The sequence below is a fragment of the Lactuca serriola genome, chromosome 5 (genome assembly GCF_051521515.1).
Source record: "Lactuca serriola cultivar US96UC23 chromosome 5, Lser_US96UC23_V15, whole genome shotgun sequence".
Lineage (NCBI taxonomy): Eukaryota > Viridiplantae > Streptophyta > Magnoliopsida > Asterales > Asteraceae > Lactuca > Lactuca serriola.
This window is the reverse complement of record NC_136412.1, coordinates 303,459,224-303,472,362: the sequence shown is the minus strand read 5'-3', so window position 1 is coordinate 303,472,362 and position 13,139 is coordinate 303,459,224. Positions and strand designations below refer to the sequence as shown.

At 28.9% G+C, this 13,139-nt stretch overlaps 1 long non-coding RNA gene across 3 annotated transcripts; it reads right to left on the bottom strand.

Annotated features, from left to right (window-relative positions):
- Positions 1-8,752: 8,752 nt before the first annotated feature.
- Positions 8,753-12,753, bottom strand: LOC145051757 (uncharacterized). Of its 3 annotated transcripts, XR_013683815.1 has the most exons (9): positions 12,523-12,753; positions 11,763-12,249; positions 11,317-11,643; positions 10,614-11,034; positions 10,392-10,524; positions 10,149-10,316; positions 9,629-10,084; positions 9,363-9,528; positions 8,753-9,062 (listed from the first exon to the last, which is right to left on the bottom strand). It is a non-coding gene; the product is annotated as an uncharacterized LOC145051757 (long non-coding RNA). The 3 variants fall into 3 exon arrangements; XR_013683814.1 differs by having other exon boundaries at positions 9,363-10,084; XR_013683816.1 differs by having other exon boundaries at positions 9,363-10,084; positions 10,149-10,278.
- Positions 12,754-13,139: the final 386 nt, after the last annotated feature.

The window sequence follows — 13,139 nt, the reverse complement described above, 5'->3', positions numbered from 1 at the left end:
TACATCTTCTACTGTAGAGATTTGCAGATGTGGTCATCAAACTGCACACATTTTGCCTAAAAAAAACAAACAACACCTTTATTATGGAAATTGTAATATAAGAGTACTTTTTGTTTAGCCGTCAGATTTAGAAATTGTCATGAAAATTAATGGGGAAAAATGAAAGTGTCTAATACCATAATTAATTTTTTTGTTTAAACCAAGGGAAGTTTGAGAAAATCAAGAAAAACAATAAAGAACTTAATATTTTTTTTTATGTTGGATGCTTTTTTCTATAAATTTTGATTTGGTACATAATTTGATCTAATCTATTCTGATAAATGAAAATCTTTTTTGTCATATATTAAATTCTCATTCAATTTGTCAAATGTCATTTTGTGGTTATTTTGAATTATTTTTTTCCACATGTCATTTTATGAGTTTTCTTATTTTATTAAATCTCATATAATACTTTAGTGTAATAATTATAATAATCTACTCTAATAAATGAAGATTTTTTTGCCGTATGTCACTCTCATTCAATTTGCCAAATGTTATTTTGTGGTAATTCTAAATTAATTTTTTTCCGTCATTACATTTTATGGGTTTCTTATTTTATTAAATTCCACCTAATATTTTAATGTAATAATTATAATAAATGTAGTAATAAATTGATATTAATTTCATTAATAGGCTTACTTTCTAATTTTAAAATTCTCAAATTAAAGCTCATTAGTTTCTTTTTTTATTTATTAAAATTATTTATATAAATTTGAAAGATAAAAAAACATTTCAATTTTAATAATTCATTATTTTTCTTATTTTCTTATAAATTTAAAGTTCTCAACCTCCATATTTAACATTTTTAAATAAGTTTCAATTTCCGATCGTATTATTTCCGATCGTATTATTTAACGAGTGTTTTAAAGTAAATGGTCAAGTTAACAAGTGTCGATTTTTTTTGTAAAAGTTAATATTTGTATTCATGTCATACTTGTATTTATTTATTTATTTATAAATTATATATATATATATATATATATATATATATATATATATATATATATATATATAGTATGATTGGAAATTCAGTTTATACTAGATTATAACCGTGTTAAATGCAGAGAACATACATTAAATACATATTACATTAATATGTAACATTATCTTAGGTGAAATTTTAATAAAAAAATGTTAGTTAGATTCATTTTTAGAGTTTTTGAACCCAACTTATTAAATAAAAGTATTTAATATTCATATTAGAGTAATTTGGTTTTTTAATACAATAATTTGTAACACACAAATGATCCGCGTGATCTTTGTTTTGTCGCAACATGATATGACTCATTGATTAAAACATGTTGTGTAGTAGCTTTATGAATTGACTTTGTTCAATATACCAACCTTCATGGATGCTCATATGGCTCTTTTCATATTGGCCCTGTAAAAACAAAAACAACAATAAGTTGTTATATGTACCAACAATGTTAAATTCTGCAAAGAAATTCGATAAACATTACAATTAAAGTGCATTGCCATAACCATAAACATCAAATTCAGACATTGTAATTTGGTCAATTTCTAAAGTATTTTTTCCTTATAAGAATTAAAATATGATTTTTCAGGCTACACCAAATAACATATACATAGCTTCCGATCAAATAAATTATTACAAAAAAACATGTTATGAACAAAAATATAATCTTAGTTTCATAATTTGCCAAAGGTTAACAGTAATAAATAATAATGAACTTTTATAAATCTTGCATTTTGGTCACTGCATCCAACTAACAATTGAAATTCAGTTTGGAAATAATAAGGAACTTTCAAAAATCTTGCATTTTGGTCACTGCATCCAACTAACAATTGAAATTCAGTTTGGAGGATTGATTCAAGAAGTGCATCCATGACTTCTTGTAGCCGAATCTGGAAAATGCTAAGACCTACTAAGATATGAGGGAATCTGTAAGACTACGATTGGTTTCTAGGGGGCAATACAAATTCAAAATCATTAGCACATATCTTTCCTACCTACTTTAATTATCAAATTTAGATCAAACTTATCAAAATCAAATTACAAAAAAACCCAGATATGTAACCTAGCGATCAAATAACATATTTTTCATAGAAATAAATATCACAAATCTACAATTTACACTTTATATAATATTCTTAAATTATGTCTTACATTTTCATCTTTGATGGTCAATAACACCACTTTCTGCCTTACTGTCGTGACACGAATTTATATCGAAAATAAGAGAAAGAACTATAGAGAAAGAATGTTGAAAGAGTGACCTTTCATTGAAAATGCATCAAAATTCTTCATAGAGCTGCGAGGATTCTTTTATAGACCACTAGAAGGTCTATATAGTAACAACCGATGTGACATCTATGAGAACACACCATTTAAAGTAATAGTTTTGATTAATGTAAGTGAAAAATCATTTAGAATGCTTACCATTTGTGATTGTTTCCATTTGGATGTAAACATTTACATTCTTGTAGAGAAATGCAACTTCAACTGAACCCTACATAGCCAAATCAACAAAATGACAACACAAAAAGAAGCCTAAATTGACATATAACCAAATTTTCAACATATTTCAAAATTTGAAGGTTTTGCTGAACAATTTTTTCAATTTATCAAAATTTTATTTTATTACAACCCTATATGAGTAATGAAGAATGTATAGCAAGTGAAAGAAGTAATTGTTCATTTAAAGTCAGTAAAAAAATACAATATTGTGAAATTGTTATAATTTACATATATTGTCCTGGAGTTACCCGGCCACTTGGACATGTACTATTATTTGATTAGTTAGTGCATAAATTACATTATAGAATATGCAATTTAAAAATTGTTCAAATTCATTTATAATTGATTTAACAATAGAAAATGGACAAATTTATAATCATAAAAGTATGGTTAATTCAACAAATTAATTATCAAAATTAATGGAAAACTGAGTTTCTTGAATAAAGAAATCATATACACAAAAATGATATAAATAAAAAACAAAGAATGAAGCAAAACATTTGAAGATCATATAAGAAAGGTATGAACAATAAGATATTTTTGGCACTTTTCAATATTGTCATGGTTAATCTTTTCTCATGTTCAAGATGATAAATACAAGTGAGTAGAGAAAAGAAATTTATAATCATAAAAATATGCTTAACTCAACAAAATTGTTATCAAAGTTAACGGAAAATATTTTCTGTCGAAATAATCAATTATTAAGTATGTAGGATATTACCACTAAGGGATTTAGAGTTTTGCATCATCATCAAGCTTTAATACAAACATCAACTAATGCTAATCACTTTCAAATAAAATTCTATGCAATTTAAAATTAATTATAGTAAATCTAATCAATAACATTATAAAAAAGGTAAGCTTAAGAATAAATACATACAATTATTGAGATAGATAGTTGGAAATCGAGCAATTGTAATTTAACATGTATAACATCAATTATTACTTTCAAAACTGGAAGTACAGATTAATAAGATCTAAATGTAAGGTGACTATTTTTCCCTTGATGAATTTTGGTACCATCGATGTACACTGAGAAAGAAATAGAATAATTAAGAAGATATATCATGTTGATTTGCAAATGTATAAGATGGTCAGTGCATAAATTGTGACTTAAAATTTAGGGAGCACTTGAATTTTGAATTTTATTTTAGGGATAGAGGAAATTAGTGAAGGTTTGAGTGGAAACATTGATGGACACCGTGTTTTTGGCCAAACTGGTTAAGATGATGTAAACAATTTGATCTAAGGGTGGAAAATGTATAAGTGAAAAACAATCAAATGTCTTTATTGCTTTAGATGATGAAATAAAGTTTCTCTTTAGACATAAAATTCAATCTTCTATTTTGTAAATGTAAACGTTTTAGTGGTAAATGTTTAATAATAAATTTACCAATAAATTCACAAGGAATTATAAATAATTGTTTTAGAATGGTTAAAAGATTTATAAAAGTTTACAATTTCATAAAAAGTGGTAGTTTTCTAATATTTATATTGAAGTTGTAATGAATAATATTTTAACAATGTTGTGAAATTCACATTCAAACGGAATAACAGAGTAAAAAAAGATTAAAATTCTAAATTCGTCTAAGTTTAAACCCAAAAGGCAAATAAATAAATAATTCAACAATTCATAAAACCTAAAATATATTTAAATGATCAAATTCTAACTAAAAAATGAATAGTGTAAAACAAAGTCATCAAAAACCAAACCCAAAAACCAAATAGTATGTAAACATAATATGAAATAAATAGTACTTAAATCACTCAACTACTCAAACAAAACCATCAAATCATATATGATTTTTTTTTGCTTTGGAATTAACAGTTTTGGCTTGCCTTCTCCAGAAGTACGGTTTGTCATTAATGTTGATGGTCGTTTGGTTGAGGACATTGTTGCCGGATTATCAACATCGTAAACATCTTCCAGGTTACACTATAATTCTTCATGTCCACTCACTTTTTAAAGGATGTCCACTTAGTTAGTGGACTTGTTGCAGTACTTTTATCAAGATTCGAAGCGGGTGTGACTTTATCACCAGTAAACGAAGCAGTATACTAAATGTAGAAAATAAATTCGTATGTCAATATAAGAGTTAATAATATTTTAAAGTATTTAAATTATTAGATTTAGTTATATTATATTTAAAACCTTCAAATTCAATGTGTCTTTAGAACCGAATTATGGCGATAAAACGTTAAATGAATCGCATTCTGGTGCCTACATTTATAGTACATAGAAATATGTTAGTTGATCATTTGAAATATAAAAAACAAAATTTAATAAATATAAGTGTTTGTAGTATTCTTTGCAAAAGAATTTTACATGTTCGTTGTTAGTTTTTTTTCCCAACTCAGTAATGATTGTATTATCAGCAATGAAGTTTGAGAATACATAACCATCAACTTCGTTCTTTAAACTATAATATGAAATTTGAATTTTGAATGCCAACTTTTTATCCAAAAGTACTTTCAAAGAAGATAGATAAATCTTCATATTACCCTCCTAAAAATGAATGGTTATAAAAATAGATAGACAAAAAGTAAAAATTAATTTTATATAAATGAAGTTAATATCGATAATTCCATTAAACATTTGAAGCAACTCTTGTACGGTTTTTTTTCTAGAAGTTTCTTTGCGTCACGATCAAATAAGATAAGTGACACCATACATGTAAAGTCTTGTACTCTAATGATGATTTGAAACTAAAACCATTGATATAAACAAATTCAGTAATATAAAAAATTAGAAAATTTAGCCAAAGATTATAATAATTTGAATAAAAGAATAATTGAAAACCTTGGAACAACATATATGTCTTTGTTCGTGCAAGTTGAAGTGTAACAATAAAAAACTTATTTAGCTTGCTTTTGGTCCGTTCCACTATTTTTGCTATCATTTATTAAAACGACTTTTATGGCTTTCTCTTGACACTTATTACAAGCCAAATAGTACCGTTACAGATCAGTACACACATGCTTAATCGTATCGAAAACTATCAATGTTTTTTTTTTCTAAGAAATATTGATGTAAGTTTAAATTATATACAAAAAATGTAAAATGAAATAAAAGGGTAAAAATAATCCAAAAACTATTTGACATAATGTATATTTTATAAATGAAAGTTAAGTATATAAACCTCATCTACTTATTGGAGATCAACAATAGCATGAAAATCAAATTTATGAATGAAATATTCATTTCAAGAGTGGATGATGCAGGACGAAGTGTTGCTACAATTACCAAATGTGATTTTGGACTGGCTTTGGCAATAAATCTTAACAATAAAGAAGATGTTATTTTTGTTGTTTTAAAATAGGAGTAAAACAATAATAATATACAAACAAAATAATAAGGAATTTATCTAACTTCTCCTTGAATGATGAAGATCCTAGTCGTAGTGAAGTAAAACATTATGAAACGATGCATAATGAAATTAGTATAAATGTATTTTCATTTATAGTAAATGGAATAATAATATTTTGAAAATTTTTTAATGTATAAGTTGTTACTCAGAGTAATGAACAAACCTCCATAATAAGATATTTTTCCGTACTGAATAACAACTACCATACGAGTTTGTTTGTTATTTTCCAAATAGTCAGCAAACCGTTGTGCATACCCATCCCAAAGTGTTACATTTATTTGTTTGCTTCTATAAAAACCATACAATATAAAATGACATAATAAAGTAAAATTTGACACAAAATTTTGAAAAGTAAACATATTCTAGATCTTCTATGCTCAAATTAACTCTCTTTGATAATTTATTTTTCTTGTTCATAAGGATTTCCATCGGGAAACATCTCACAACATTTCTAATAACATCTATTATATAAGATAAAAAATGGAAGATTAGTATAAAAGTTTCGGTATGGTAAATAATATAATATCATTATATAAACCGTAAGAATGTAACATATAAACTAATCAACATGTGTGTTCTCAACAAAAGCACCATTAAAAATGGCGTCGAAGATTGCAAAAGTGAATCCATAAAGTGATACAGTCCAGTCATTGCATGGTAACTTTCGTTGTGATATAAATATTGATTTTGTTTTCATTATCAACAAAACTATTTTTGTTTTTATTAAGACCAAGTTGTGGATTTTGGATGTAGCAACAACCATCCTAATGAAGCAAACTTTCAAATCTTTCAACCCATCTGTTAGTAACCTCTGTCTTGATCTTCCTTCCTTAAATGCATAAAAAGCTAGTTTATATATTATTATATGTGGTTAGAGTGAAATTGTTAGAAAATTCAAAAAAAAATTGTTATTATCTGTTCATCAATGAGAATCATATCAATTTTGTGAGTATTTCTGAAAGATCCATAAGCAAGATGTTTCATGAGACGAATTATTCTTACTCTCATGGTAAATTGACTTTTTGAAACATCAAGTTGGTGTATGAAGATAATGTTGATTTGAGCCATGTTTCTGTTTGTGAAAAAACTAATGATTGTTAAACTCATGTAAATCAACCAAGAAATATGGACCAAGTAAAATAGACAAAACATGAACAATTCAAAATCATAGGTTCAGAGTGAAAATATCATTTTAGGGAAGGAATTTGTATCTTTTGACAGAACTCAAGGACACCGAATGTAATTTAGTCTTAAACATATAATGTAGAAAGTCTTTTGTATATAATCAAAATCAAAATTATAAAAATACAATAAAATTCTTATCATCCAAATATGAATGATGTTATATACTTTTAAAAATCATCATAATGCAAACCTGACAATAAAGTAAGTATAAATAGTTTTTGTTGATGCTCATCAAAAAAAATATCAAGAATTATATACCAGTACTCATTTAGTATGATACCCTTCAAATCTCAGTATTTTATTAAAATATATGTTTACAAAAGCAGTTTAAAACAACAACGTACTTTCAAAGTATATTGTTATAATTTGTAAAAAAAAAATAATGGAAAGCAATTTATAGCAATATAAATTATTTTTTAAAGCAATTTTCTATCTAATAAAAAGTTGGTATTTACATATAAGTTATCAAAAAAATTCATAGATTCGTAGTTTTGACTTATATACCTAAAAACCTGACTATGTAGTTTTAACTTTTTTTATATGTTTAGAAAAACAGTTTAAAACAACAATGTACTTTCAAAGTACATTGTTCTAATTTATGAGTTTTTTTTTAAATGGACAACAATATATAGAAATATTAATAAATTTTTATATCTTCAGATATATAGCATACTTTAACATCCAAAATGACCATATCGCCCCTGTATACTATCATATTCACTATTTTAAATGAGTAAAATATTAAAGAAAAAAATTGTTGCAGTAGGAGGGGCAACAGTGGCAGGGGTGGGGGTATTTTAGGTAATATAGATGTTGTTCTACCCTCATTCATTATGCAAATATTATTCAATATAGAGGAATATTTTTTATGTAGTGTATAGAAATATACCAGATCCATTTATTGATATATACCATTGTATTTGACTCATGATTACATTTGATAACCCTCACATATTTAGAACATCGATTACACAGGTTTTAGGAATGTTGCAAACAGAGGATATAATATTGATTATACATAGACTCACAAACAAACACATGTCAACACATTATAAAATCGATATAAAGGATAAAATTTTGTTTATGACTAAATGAATGAAACTAATATGCATAAAGTAGATTGATTAATTTTTTTCATGACCTCTCAATAAGAATACAATAATAACATGTAATAAGAACAAGGTAATTGCCAGAAATTAGAGAAGAAAAAGGAGAACATAGTAAAGAAAAAACTTGAAAAAAGAATTAGAGAAGAAGACCACTGACGAAGAACACTGTAAATCGTAGGACTTAATCCAAAATCATAAGAATAACAGCTTCAATGTAATCATATATATAGGGTGTTTTCTAATAAGGAAGTCATTATCTTCCAAAAAAAATCGGGATCCTAATATATTATATTGGAGATTTTCACGTATTCATTTGAAAAAGAAAGATATCAGTTATATTGATTCAAAATTTCAAATTAATTGACTTGCTTATTTAATGAGTTTGAAAACTCAAAGCAATATTTTAAATTGATTCATTTTATGTGGGATATATTGGGAGATAAACTATGAATAACTAGGTGGGGACCCCCGCGTTGCGGGGGTCGGATGCGACATTTTTTTTTTGTTGTTTGTTCTTTGTAAATGTCATTTGATCAACTATTGATAAACACAGAATTCCTAAATACCCTGTAATGAAGAACACATAAATCAATTTTTCTAACCAAAATACTAAAAAAAATAGATTTCAAAATAATCACAATTTAAGCCGCAACTTTCTATCTTACCATAGCAGCCTATTATTATGAAAAATTGCCTAAAATATCCCTTAAATTGTGATTATTTTGAAATCTATTTTTTTTCGTTAACTGTCCAAGTTACATGGTTGGAACTCAATAGGGGCTTAGTGGGGCCATGGTTGGAACTCAATATGCCACCTTTCTTGTGGATCATCCTGAAAACCACTTGTTGAATCAACCGAGGATCTCCCCATCAGCAGATCATCTGCCAAAAACAAATAAATAAATAAACTTGTGCACGAACGGGAACAGAGAATGTGAAAGTATGGAGGAAGCCATTGATGTTCCGTGTAAAAATAATCAAAAACTATTTATTATCTAATAATCATTACCCAGTTGAGAGCATGAACACCAAAACTAAAAAGCAATGCAGTTTTGAAGAACATGCATGTAATTCTTCACTTATCCTTAAAAGAAGCACACATGAAAAAAAAAGCCTCATAGAATATTATTTATTACAAGTAAGAACAGAAAATACTTAATTTAGCATAGCATAATCAGTCACCTGCACAGGGTATACATTCCACAAAGAATGTTTTCGAAAAAGATTTGCATGGATTTTTGCCTCTGACAGTTCTGACCCGGTTCCGGTTTAGCAAATTTTGGCTCTTCATGTCTTTGAAACCACGTGTTGTATTCTTTATGGTACCTCCATGATTGTTTCTTTAATTCTTTTGCAGCCATATAGTGTTGATAAGCATTGTGCATGAAATCACACAAATTTCAAAAAATTTAAAATAAAAATTACAAATGATATAAAAATAAAAATACCTATTGATAATAAATGAAAAAAATAGAGTATCGGTCCCAATGTTGTCGGATCCAAGACGTTCCCAAAAGGCCAAGTTGTTCACAATTGGAGCTTGCACTTGCGGATAGCTTTACGGGGTCACCGCAGGGTGCCTCTGTAAAAGAGTTAAATAAAAAATAAAAAATGAAAGTATGATGTAATAATATTCACTACAATGTAGCTTTTGGGACGTTCTGAGTCTCGGGGTTGGGGGAGTTTGTAGAAGGCGGACTCAAGCATTTGGAGGTTGTATTGTTGGTCGTGGGTCCCACCTAGGGACACGGCTAACCCACTAACGTTGTCTCCAATTGCACCCAAGTCAGGATTCTTCTACCAATCACACCCAGGCTAACCGACTGGTTTGATTGTGATGGCTGACCAGGTGACAGGTCAACATCGCGTGTGCTTTGTGCTGCTTCTGTCATAGTCCCAGATCCCTAAAAAAAATTATATTATAAAATATAAACCCTAGAAGAAAAATGAATTAAAAATAAATTATACTTGCTGCATGTCTAATGTATGAGACGTTTGAATCTTCTTCATTGGAAGTGTTCTTGTTAAGGACAGGAGATTGTGCAGGATCAGGTATTGAGTCATGAGATGTAACGCTTTGTTGGTGTATTTGTTGTTGCTGTTGTTCAATGTCATCAACTTTTGAATTGTTATTTGCTGCTTCAAATCGTAATTTGTTTTTAAATTTCATTTATCTTTGACAATAATGTTAAAAAAAGTCAAAGAGTTTACCGCTATCTTTAGAACCGGTTGACATCTGTTGACTTGACTGTAAATGGATTAGATTTTGTTGTTGTGCTGACGTGGCAGTGTTGGGACTTGCTGGCGGTGCCCCACCCCATCCACTTGAGCTTTGGGAATTAAACTGTGAACATATTAACATAACAATAACATCATTTATTTAAAATAAAAATAATTTGAAGAATTACAAAATATGAAATATGAAGGAGAAACCTGCTGTAGAAGAGAGTTTTGTTGTGTTGAAAATTGCTTATAAGTTCCTCAAGAAATAGGCGGCATTCCTGGAAGGGTGCCGCTTCGTTGTTGTTGTACTTATTGGAATTTCTGCAAAAATTTCTCCCTTTGATCCGGTGCTATTTCAGTTCTACAACGGAGTCGTCCCTGTTAAAATTAAAATTAAAAAAAGTAAATACATTAATAGTATTTTAGTTAATGTAGATACAATATAATGTACAAGTGTATTCATGCTGAGTTTCGAAGGAACTTCCAGGTCTCCACTGAATGTCAGGAACACCAGAAGGTGAAAAGACTCTTGTAGACCAAGTAGGTGATAGAACATGGTCCGAATTCTCATATTGTAAGGAACCAATAACTGAAACATGATAGTAGATACGGCCCGGTTCCACATTGCAACCTACACAATGAAAATAAATCTGAGCACATTATAAACATAATATCATAAGTAAAAGGAAATCTTAAAGAGAGGTAGAAATGTCTTTTTCAAAGTAGTTATTTAACAAAACATGAATTAACTACTGAACTCTTAGAACTCATAACCAAGTAATAGAGTGGACGTAGGTGTAAGCCTGCCATTTTCTTGAATTTGCACAAAAATAGACAGATAATAAATGAATTGATAAAATGATATGGTAAAACCCCAAAATCATATAAAATGTATTGTTACAAAAATTAATACCTTTTGAAGGAGGTTAATACAGAGCTTCTGAATTTCGTGACTTCAACTGCAAACATTTTCCATAAGCTATCATGATTTCAATCACTACTAACATAACCAAAACGACATTAACTATAACTTGAAGGAAAAAAATTGTTGAGAAAAAAAATATTTAGAACACTAATTAATCTATCCAATAAAATAATATAAAATACAGGTAAAGCGATGATAACAACATAGAAAAAGAGACCTAGGAATTTCATCGAATAGCTGGTGGGCAGCAGCCAAAACTTCATCCATAACAGTAAACATCTCTTTATTATCTCGAAATCTTGCTGGATTTTCTAGCTGGTAACGAAATGGAATACAAAAATAAAGACCCTGAATTGAATATATAGAGCAACTATAAAAAGATACAAGATTTGTAAAAGACTTGAATAAAAAAGTGCAAAAAATTGATTAATTACCTCTGGCATCATCAACGACTGCAGTAAACCTAATCAAGTTAGAGAACCAAAAATCCATGGATGAAGATGAGAAGCCCACATTCGGAAGTCTTGAGCCAGAAATCCTAATTTTTGGAATCAAGCAATCATCGTGTTGCCCATAACTTTACACACCTATATGGTTTACAGAATCAAGAAAGAAACATAACTGGGATTCAAAAAAAACCCGAAAATGAAATCATATTGAGAAATTCGAAGTGTTATCGGGATTGTTTTGGGTGTCGATTTGTAGAAGAAGCAGAAGCCCTAAAATTGAGAGCAATTAAATGGTTTGGTGATACTTTTTTTGTTGGTTCGGTGGTTCCACCGTGTGTTTTTTTCTCCATGATCGACATAGGTCAGAAAAGAGAATTTGTAGAAGATGAGAAGCCCACATTCGGAAGTCTTGAGCCAGAAATCCTAATTTTTGGAATCAAGCAATCATCGTGTTGCCCATAACTTTACACACCTATATGGTTTACAGAATCAAGAAAGAAACATAACTGGGATTCAAAAAAAACCCGAAAATGAAATCATATGGAGAAATTCGAAGTGTTATCGGGATTGTTTTGGGTGTCGATTTGTAGAAGAAGCAGAAGCCCTAAAATTGAGAGCAATTAAATGGTTTGGTGATACTTTTTTTGTTGGTTCGGTGGTTCCACTGTGTGTTTTTTTTCCATGATCGACATAGGTCAGAAAAGAGAATTTTGTGTGCAAATTCATAGCAAAAACTAAAACTTACCTGATGGAGAAAGGGTGTGTCGTCGCCGGAGCCATTGGGGAGTAGTAGGTAGAAGAAGAAGCGAGAAGCGTATACTTAATCACCCACTGGAACTCCAAAGCACCACAGCTGAAGTGAGAGGAGGCGGTGGAGGTCAGAATGGAAGCAGGAAAACACACATGTGCCACCAAATCCATGGCAGCCATTGAAGGTGTAGTAGAAGGAGCAAAATCGATCGGTGGGGTGGGGGTGGTTTTAGGGCTTCTAGACGATTTTGATGGGAGAAGAAAAGGTTGGATAAGAACAAAGAAACGGAAACCGATATTCCTTACCATGGTCAAAGAGGAGCGAACCCGATGAACAGTAGTCTAGTTAGTAACTTGGTTAGGCACTATTCCTAAGAAGTGCTCTTCTTTAATATATATATATATATATATATATATATATATATATATATATATATATATATATATTGACTTTAATTTTCACTTTCAAATATTTTGTTGATTTAATGGGATTAGATTAGATTTTATATGTTAATAACCGAGTTATTGATATGCTTATTTACTGATTTTTTTCAAAAAAAAAAAAAAAAAAAAGAAGTTAAACGGGTTTGAATTTTGAAGCCAAAAACTATA